Source organism: Oryctolagus cuniculus, chromosome 21 (assembly GCF_964237555.1).
Source record: "Oryctolagus cuniculus chromosome 21, mOryCun1.1, whole genome shotgun sequence".
In the NCBI taxonomy this organism is placed as follows: domain Eukaryota; kingdom Metazoa; phylum Chordata; class Mammalia; order Lagomorpha; family Leporidae; genus Oryctolagus; species Oryctolagus cuniculus.
In genome coordinates this window covers 9804323-9813813 of record NC_091452.1, presented here as the reverse complement: position 1 = coordinate 9813813, position 9491 = coordinate 9804323, and the positions used below count along the sequence as shown (strand labels likewise).

At 51.9% G+C, this 9491-nt stretch overlaps 1 protein-coding gene across 4 annotated transcripts in view; it reads right to left on the bottom strand.

The window, feature by feature from the left end:
• Positions 1-4366: 4366 nt before the first annotated feature.
• Positions 4367-9491, bottom strand: part of PTPN11 (protein tyrosine phosphatase non-receptor type 11) — a 93175-nt gene continuing 88050 nt past the window's right edge. For all 4 annotated transcript variants that reach the window (XM_008272268.4, XM_008272270.4, XM_008272269.4 and 1 more), the window contains exon 16: positions 4367-8608. The gene's annotated coding sequence lies outside the window, so the exon portion shown is untranslated. The remainder of the gene's footprint in view (positions 8609-9491) is intronic.

Sequence of the window (9491 nt, the reverse complement as noted above, 5' to 3'; positions counted from 1 at the left end):
TGGCCGTAAGGATCCGGGTCCTCGTTCCAAAGACAACGGGCAGCTGTCAGGGAAAGGCTAATAATACGAATGTTTGGAGTGCCTGGGGCAGAGGGGGTGTTCAGGGCCTGAGGGTCCCTGTCAGCGTGGGTGACAGAGGCCGGGCGCGAGGCCCAGCTGCTGCCCCCAAGAGGCCGCGGCCGGCCACGCCCACCTCTAGCGGCTGCGGGGCCGGATTGGCTGTCCCTGAGCAGCCCCCACGCACCACCCAATCACGGACGAGAGCGCTGCCCGCGCACAGCCCCGAGGCGAGGCGAGCTACGGAGGAAGCGACTAGGAGATCTTGCATCTGCTGGTTCACTCCCCACATGGCCGCGGTCGCCAGGGCTGGGCCAGGTCCTCGCCAGGAGCCTGGAGCTCCATCTGAGTCTCCCCCGTGGGCGCAGGGGCCAGAGCACTAGGGTCATCTTCCACCGCTTTCCCAGGCGCATGAGCAGGGAGCAGCCGGGACTAGAAAGAGCGCCCATACGGGATGGCGGCTTACCCTGCGGGTACTTTCAAATGCAGAAACACAGTCAGTGCCCCGACTCAGGGGTTTGTCTAACTCACACCACTGCACCCTCAGGAGACATTATCTCAAGCCTCCAGACAAAGGAACCCTTTCTTTAGAAAGGAAACCTTTCTAGGGTGCTGTGGCGTATTGTGTAAAACCGCTATCTGCAGTGCTGGCATCCCATACGGGCGCCTGTTCGAGTCCCGGCTACTCCACTTCCGATCCAGTTCTCTGCTATGACTTGGGAAAGTAGTAGAAGACGGCCCACGTCCTCCTGAAGTAGGCAGGCAAATAGGTTAAAATCAATTAGGTTTGTGAGCTAGAAGACCACGCCTTCGCCACGCCCCTGTGTGACCTTACGCCCTACCTGATACCTTTGCCATGTCCCTGTGTGACCTCATTCCCCTACCTGGCCATACCTGGGTGCCCACCAGCCAATCAGGTTAATTAACCACTCCCCTTTGGAAGTGGGTTAAAAGCCTGGACTGTCCAGGCCTTCTCTTCTTCCCTGGTCTCTTGCCAGCAGGGGGCTGGCTGTAGCCCTGTGTCTCCAGGGCATGTGGCCTTCGGGCCATGTGCTCTAGGCTTCCTGGCCTAGATGCTCCTCCACGTGGCTGGTTCCTGGTGCTCGGAATGAACCCATTTACTGCTCTTAGATAAAGCTCTCACTCTCCTATGCATTTTTCGCATGAAATAAAAGCCTAAAATGTACCATGCTGCCTCGTTTATTTATGCCTGTATTTAGAATTCTTCTCTAAATATTAGCCAAGAACCCTCACAGGCTTATTAATATTGGGGATTTATTAATAAGCATATGGTGATATCGTATGGCACCCCAAATTCTGATAGCATATGTGGCACCCCAGATGGGACTTCTGGGGAACTCTAAGGGGTCACATTTTCGTATATATTCTAGGGGGTCATCTCCGATATCACTCGGGCCCCTGCACCCACGTGGGAGACCTGGAAGAAGCTCCTGGCTCCTGGCTCCTGGCTTTGGATCAGCGCAGCTCCGGCCATTGCAGCCAACTGGGGAGTGAACCAGCAGATGGAAGACTTCTCTCTCTCTCTCTCTCTCTGCCTCTCCTTCTCTCTCTGTGTAACTCAAATAAATAAACAAATCTTAAAAAAAAAAACCTTTCTAAAGAAGAAAATTGATTTTAGTATGAGTAAAAAAATAATGGTGATGCAGAAAGCAACCATCGAACACATGTGAATGAAAATGGAAAAAAAAAATCCTACAAGTCTCAGAATCTGTCAAGACCCAGACATCTGTCACTTCCCGAGCAGACTTTAATTTCAGAGTTCGCTTCCTTTAAATCATTTCTCCTTCTCTTCTCCTGGTTCGATGGGTTTCACATATGCTTAGGATTTCGCAGATGCGGCTTCGGTAGGTGTGATGTCTCAGAATATCTGAAGCTATTTGCAGACATCTGGGGGAAGAGGCTTGTCTTCATCTTCTGTGCTGGGATCGCCCCACACCCTGCAGCCTGGAATCACGGTGCCTGCGTGCTATCCAATGACTCTCAAGTCCCAGATGCCGCAGAAGAACTGGCCCAAGCACAGGTATCTTCTCCCACAGCCTTGATCTCCCCACAAAATCCCCTGGGACAGCCCCTCATCAGAAGCGCAGATTCTGCGGAGCCGGGGCCTGAGTCTCTGTGTTTCTCACAGTCCCAGGTGTAGCTCGTGCGGTTCGGCGCCAGACCATAGCTTCAAAGACAAGGGCCCCGGGGCCCAGTGGTTGCGGGGCCTGGCATCCCGTATCACAGTGCCTGGGTTTCAGTCTGTTCCCATCCGGTTTCCTGCTAATGCACGCCCTGGGATGCAGCAGGGGATGGCCCAAGTGGCTGGGTCTCTGCCACCCATGTGGGCGTCCCAGATGGAATGCCTGGCTCCTAACTTCAGAGTGACCCAGCCCCGGCTATTGTGGGCATTCGGGGAATGACCCAGCACATGGAAGATTCTCCCCACCCCCGCCTCTCCTCTGTCATTGTCTTTCAAATAAATAACAAATATATTAACTTTTAAATAAAGTAACAGGACATTGCTTTTGAAATCTAAAAGGCAAGCCTCCAGCAGCTGTTTTTCTGTTTGCCTCCCGCCCTCAGCCCCAGACCACGCTGCCCTGTTCTGTGCCTGGGAGACAGAGCCCAGCAGAGGGCAGCACTACACAGCACCGCCCCCGGCTTGCACATGGGTTGGACCAATTGGAGGCAACAACAGATTGGCGGGCTAGAAGAGTGCTGGGAATATTTCCTCCCATCCTGTTGAGCCTACAGCTCCAACCGCCTTGAGAAGTCCTCCCTTGGCTCAGGGTGGCCCAGGAGGGTGTCTTGGAAAGGTGCCATTTGAGTGAAACTTGAATGACAGAAGTCAGCTGTGGGAAGATCGGAAGGGAGAGCATTTCAAGAAAAAGCACCGAGGGGAGGATGTTTTGCACAGCAGCTAAGTCGCCACTTGGGCCCCGCATCCCACACCGGAGTGCGTGCGGGGTAGGAGCCCCTGCTCCTCCCCTTCCAATCCAGCTTCCTGCTAATGCACACCCTGCAGGTAGCAATGATGATGGCTCGAGTGCTTGGGCCCCTGCCACTGATGTGGGAGACCCAGATGGACTTCAAGGCTCCTGGCCTTGGTCTGACCCAGCCCTGGCTGTTGCAAGCATTTGGGGAGTGAACCAGTAGATGGCAGATCTCTCTCCCTCTGTCTCTCTGCCTTTCCAATGAAATGAAAATAAGGAAATCTTTTTTTAAAGAAAGCAAGAGCATCAGCATGTGCAAGTGACCACTGGAGAGCAGCCACCATGGACGAAGGGCGGTGAGGAAGCACGAGAAGAGAACGGTGCCGAGCGAAGTGTTTGACACCGAAGTGCGGAGTGGGTGGCTGCGTGGGGAGGCGGGAGGCAGGGCAGAGGCCAAAGGCAGGGCGCTACGGGTTGTGCCCCCGGAAACTCAGGGTGCAGTGCCTGGCATCCCGAAGCGGCGCTGTCATTCCTGCACAGGTGGGTGTCTGGATCTCATTAAATGCAGGGACTCAGGTGAGAAAGACAGGGAGGCATCTCACAGTGAGCGGAGACCCAACCCCTCCCTGACATTCACAACACAGAACTAACAGCTCTCTAGTTTGCTAGGTACAAAATGGTTTCTTTCTACTCATGCTGATCCTCGCTGTTGTCAGAGACGGTGGTCACGTGTGCCCGGGGCCTAAGTCAACTCTACAGGGAAGAGCTGATGTCCTGGACGTCAGACCCACAGCCAGCCTTCTGTGGTTTCTAACCATTTCCTACACACTGGACCCAGATGCAACAGGTTCTTCAAACAGAATTTCCATCCTGTCTTCTCGAGCTCTCCAGAGAGCAGGCACTCAATGAACTCCGGAGAATCGAGCCATTTATTCTGTTTCTAAGTCACCCTCTGGACAGGAGCTGCTAAATGCTTGTTTGGCCTGGCAGCCAAGGCCCTGACTGGGATGCGCACACCCCGTACCAGAGCGTGCAAGTCCCAGTTCCACTCCTGATGCCATCCTCCTGCCAGTGCACACCCTGGGAGGGGTGACTGCCACCCACATGAGAGACCTGGACTGAGATGCTGGCTCCCAGGTCACCCCGGCCCAGCCCCGGCCCAGCCCCGGCCCAGCCCTAGCTACTGCGGGAGTAAACCGGGAGGGATGAGCGTTCTCAGTCTGCCTCTGTCTCTCTCAGATAAACTAAATAAATGTTTTTTCAAATTAATTTTTAAAAATGACGTCAGCATTTTGCTAATGTGAAAGGTCAAAGGACCCCGACCGCATTTCCCCTGGACATTTCTGATGAAGTGAATGACAATTACAACAATATAAGAAAATGGTTTTATTCCTAATTTTAGTTCCCATACAGTTTACAAATACACTTTTACTCTGATAATACAGCTTTGTAACTAGCAAAGCAGTTGAACTAACACCCATAAATACAGGTGGGGAGACAATTAACATCCACTAATGTTTCTCTACATAAACTATTCTTTTAATGTCACTGTTTTTAAAAAAAAAAAACAATTGCAAATAGACTACATAATATACGTGGGCAAAAAGGCAATTGGGTGAATCTCTGGAAACACTAAATGTATAATAAACAGCATATTATCAACATTTACATGATTCACATCAAAATGATGACATCCTAAAACGTACTCCTTTTAAAGGATAGATTTATCAATAAAATATTACATATCTTTTAATACTCTGGTACAATACTTCTTCATACACTGCAGGAAAATTAAATGTAGGTCTAGTCATCAGCTTAATAAAGGATCCTTTTCCATTAGCTTTTATTAATAAAAGAATCACAATTAGGTCATAAATAAACAGGCAAATTATTAATTACATGATTTGAGGTTTAGGATGAAAACCTTGTAGAAATTAGTTTGCTACACAGCAAAGTTACGTAACACACTAAAACCAGCTGTTGACTATTTTTGCCTTGTGTGAACTGCCCGTAGTGAGAAAGGAACATATTTTTCAGTGATGGAAGAGACAACAAACTATATTTCAGAACTTAGTTTTCAAAAGGAAGAAGGGGAAAGACTGTAGCAAAATGAAGGGCTGACACACTTCCTAATAAAGGCATCTCAAAGCCGGGGAGCGCCTGTGCTTGCCATGTAAAACTGCACTCCCCAACAACAGGGAGCAAACAACTGCGCTGGGGTGCGTTCCTGTCTACAGTCAGTTCCCTTAAGGATCACTACTCTACAACAAAACACTTCACAACTGCTCACCTTCCCACAATCCCCCGAACCGGAAATCACCCAGGCTGTTCCATCAGTTCTTAAAATCCCCAGGAAAACAACTCCGAAAGATAATCTTGACCTTTTTCTTGGCTGTTCCAAAGCCACCGGGCTCTGCAAAGCAGGCTCGGGCTCCGCGAAGTCCGCCCGCAGCTCCGCATTCCCAGGCAGCCAGGCTGGAGGTCACTGATGTCCACGGGAGATGGGACCTTGGGTTTCAAGAGGGCCATGCACTGGACGCGGAGGCGCCCTTTACTTTTTTTTTAAAAAAAAAAGCTATGAAGATTCTGAAATTTGACCCTTTTTAAAACCTGAATACCACATGCCAGATAATGTCTTCACTAAGATATAAAATCTTAGGCTTATAACTGTAAAATGGGCTTCCAGCCATGGGATACTGTGCGTACTTCGTGTCTGCCAGCAACCCAGAAGTAGGCTGCAAGTGCGCAGCTATCACACCCATGTTCCAGGTCAGCTGGTCACCTGTGACTGTGCTCTGGCCCCGGGGCCGCTTGACCTCCTCAGAAACCACCTCTTCAGAACTCCCACCTCCACAGTCCTTTCACCCTGCACCTGGAGCTCCCCATCCTCCCGGCCCCTCTGCCTGATCCACCCCACGTACAGCAACCTCACCTGAGAACCTGCCGACACCTTTTACCGAACACACCTCGAAGCTCAGCAACCTAGGGGCTGCCACGAATCTTGTCTTGGCGCCAGCTGACGTGACGATATGACAGCTTTGACTTCGCAGAGGGGAAACGCAAGTGAAATCAATGTCCTGTAACAAACAAAGCTCGCCAAGATCCGGGACTTCTGTGCCAAGGGCAAACACGATTCATCTTAAGCAACAGGCAGAGGCATTCGTGCAGCAGGTATATTTGTACGATCAAACCCTTGGGTGCTGGTGAAAGACTTTGTCCCTCCAAAGTCCGAGTCCAAACACTGCCGTGAAATCGAAGCAGAACGGAGAACAATCCCATGTGACAATGCAGTAAGGACAGGACTGAGATCCTGGTCTCCGATACTGAGCTGCACGCCCTTTCTCTGAGGCCTGACAAGAAGACAGTACTCATCACCTCCCTCGCAAGACTACGTGCTCAGTCTGACCTGTGTTCAGAAGCAGCTCTAAGGTCCGCGGGTACCGGGGGCCTTGGGTGGGGGCACAATGAACGCCTTGGCTGTGCAAATGGTGGCCACTGCACTCCCCAGGCCCCCTCGGGGTTTCAAGGGAGTTACAGACCCCAGCCAGGACCACTTCTGGAGCTGGACTGGGTCCTTCCTGTCGGGAGCCAAAGCGGAAAGAGCCTGGCTGAGCAGGCGCTGACTCCCGGGCCAAGCCGCTGCAGTGTGTTCTCGTCTTGACCCAGGAGACACTCGCTGGGCGGACAGTCAACACAAGAGGGATGTCTGTGGAGAAGGCACTTAAGGTAGAACATCAGCAAATCTGACTGCTTGGCCGAAACAAGAACTGAGCTAATGCACTCTGACTGGAGGCCCTGCCGGGCCGGCCCGGGCCCCCTCACTGCAGCCTGTCTGCACAAACTGCTGGCGCTAAGCAGGTTCGCATCCTGTCATGTCTGCAGGTGTCACAGGACGGGGTGGCTCTGCGCGCGGGTGCTCCGTCCCCCTAAGCACATCTCTCCTTAGGAGACCTGTTTGTCCAAGCAATGCTTCAGAAACTGCTCAGGGCTGCCAGAACTGGCTCAGCGAGCTTCTAGAAGGGCCTCTCTCTCTCTCCCGGACTTGCAGCTTAGGTGTAAGTGGGGCACACAGCTTCAGCGTCTCTAACCTCGCAGGGTTTCCCATGGCACTGGCTGTGAGGGTCTGAGAGACTGCTGGCTGCCAAGGAGTGCCCCCTGCTGAGTCTGCGCTGGGCCCACGACTGGTTTACCCGTGGAGGGGGACGGTGCTGTGGCAGTTCTGGGCCTAAGTCCTAGGAATCCTGGCTGCGTCTGCTGTGGAACTCTTGGGAGCTCTGAGCTGCCATGGGAGAGGTCCAGCTACCTGCTGGCGAGTTCCCGGGCAGAGACCACATGGACAGAGAGGGGCTGCATGCGGAGAAAGGTGCCGTCAGCCCAGGGGCTCAGCCACCTGCCCAGCGCGGCAGCGGCGCCTGTAAGACCAGCAGAATGTGGGGGAGGGGTGGTGCTGTGTGAAGCCGCCACGTTTTGGGGTAGTTTGCCAGCAACACTGTATAACCAAAACACTAGTCACCCACAGATGTCCTTTGTCTAAACACATGACAATCAGTCAAATGCAAAGAAAATACGGCCACCCTTTTCCCACCACAACCTTTGCAGCCAACAGCTGTATGGTCACTGGTCACAGGCTAAGAAGAAAAGACAGCTCTTACCCTAATTGATATATTCCCAAGATTCCCCCCTCCAGGATCATTTAATGACAATGTAAAAGAAGACAGTCAAATTCTGACTGACTGAGGCATTGGCTTGATTTAGCCAAAAAAAAAAAAAAAAAGAAAGAAAAAGCCATCAAAACTAAGTATCCACTGCTGGATCACAGCTAGGCTTGACCAAGCCCCCTAACGCTCATGTGCTGGAAATCTCAGCCCCAGCCCCAGTGGTGATGAGGCGGGGCCTGGGGCAGGTGCTTGGGTCACGAGGTCTCTGCGCTTCTGAGTTCATTAAGGTGCCCGCGCTGGCGGGCTTGTTATTGCGAGAGTGGGTTTTGTCATAAAAGCATGCTCAGCCCGTTCTTGCCCCCTTTTGCCACGTGACACCTCCCATGTGTTCCGATACCACACGCAGATGCGGCCCCTCACTCTTCCAGAACTCTAAGAGCAGAACTCTCTGCTCATGAGAAATCACTCGGGCTGTGGGATTCAGTTCTAGCAACACAAAACAGACTAACGCAACATGGTCAATGAAAGTGTTCTCCTCTCTCAAGGATGTGTTGTTACTTAGTTTCCCCAAACTATTTCTTCTTACAAGTGCCCTATCATGCCCCACCAAAAGAAAAAAAAATTAAGGTTACAAGAAGAAAAAATAACATTTAAAAATATCCCATAACTAGAACTTGAATCCCCATAACCTGCAAAATACAGAGCACAGTTGAACTGCTTCCTCAATTAAAACAAAACTCTATAAAATGTAACAATGTCTACATTGTAGAGATGATTCCTTCTTATCCAAGGAAATGAACTGTTGAGTCAGAGTAAGGTGGTCTTCAAAGGGTTTCCAATTTTGCTTATCCAAAGGCAGTCAGCCACAGTGCGGCCTTGCCGACCCAGATTCATTCTTCACGTAGACTTTCTCACGTCTGTCCTTGATCTTTTCAGGGGGAGGACGAAAGTCCACGGCTGGGGAGAAGTAAGTTAGAATGTTTAAGCTCCAAACAGCTGGAAGCATGACAAAGCATTACACTTTAGAAGTGTGCATTTAAGGCTTGAACACACAGCTCAGTGGCCTGAGGGAAAGGGGTGGTTTAGAGCCCTGGGAGGGGGCCCACGGTGGTGTCAAAGAGCCCAGATTCCCACTGGAATGGGGGTTTCAACCTGAGGCACTGACTCTGTGAGTCACTGAAACATACGCAATACGCACTTGGGTCCCTGACTAAGAAGGTGATGGACAGGGAAGAGGGACACAGGGAGATGAGCGCTCAGCTTCAGAGCCGGAAGGGAGTGGAGCTGACACCGCCAGAGGCCAGGAGCACCCAGCGCCCGTGTCTCACAGCTGGTGAGAGGCCAACTGGGATGAGCACTCAGGCACCGTGATGCCCCCAACCACCCAATGCTGTGTCCTGACGTTTCCCAGTCCCTTAGCAGATCATCCCCTGGCACAGCTTGGGTTAACCGACTCTCACAAACATCACTCTTAGGGCAGCCGGCGATGCGGCACAGAGGTTAAGCAGCCACGTGCGATGCCTGGCAGCCCACATGGGCGCTGGTTGGCGTCCTGGCTGCTCCACTTCCAGTCCAGTTCCCTGTTAATGCACTTAGTCAGGGACCCAAGCGCGTATTGCGTATGTTTTAATGACTCACAGAGATGGCCCAAGTCCTCGGGCCCCTGCACCTGTACGGGACACTCAGAAGAAGCTCCTGGCCCCTGGCTTCAGCCTGGCACAGCACTGGCCATTGCAGCAATTTGGGGAGTAAACCAGCAGATGGACGATCAACTGATCTCTCTCAGTCTCTCTCCCTCCCTCCTTCCCTCCCTGTAACTCTACCTTTCAAATAAATAAAA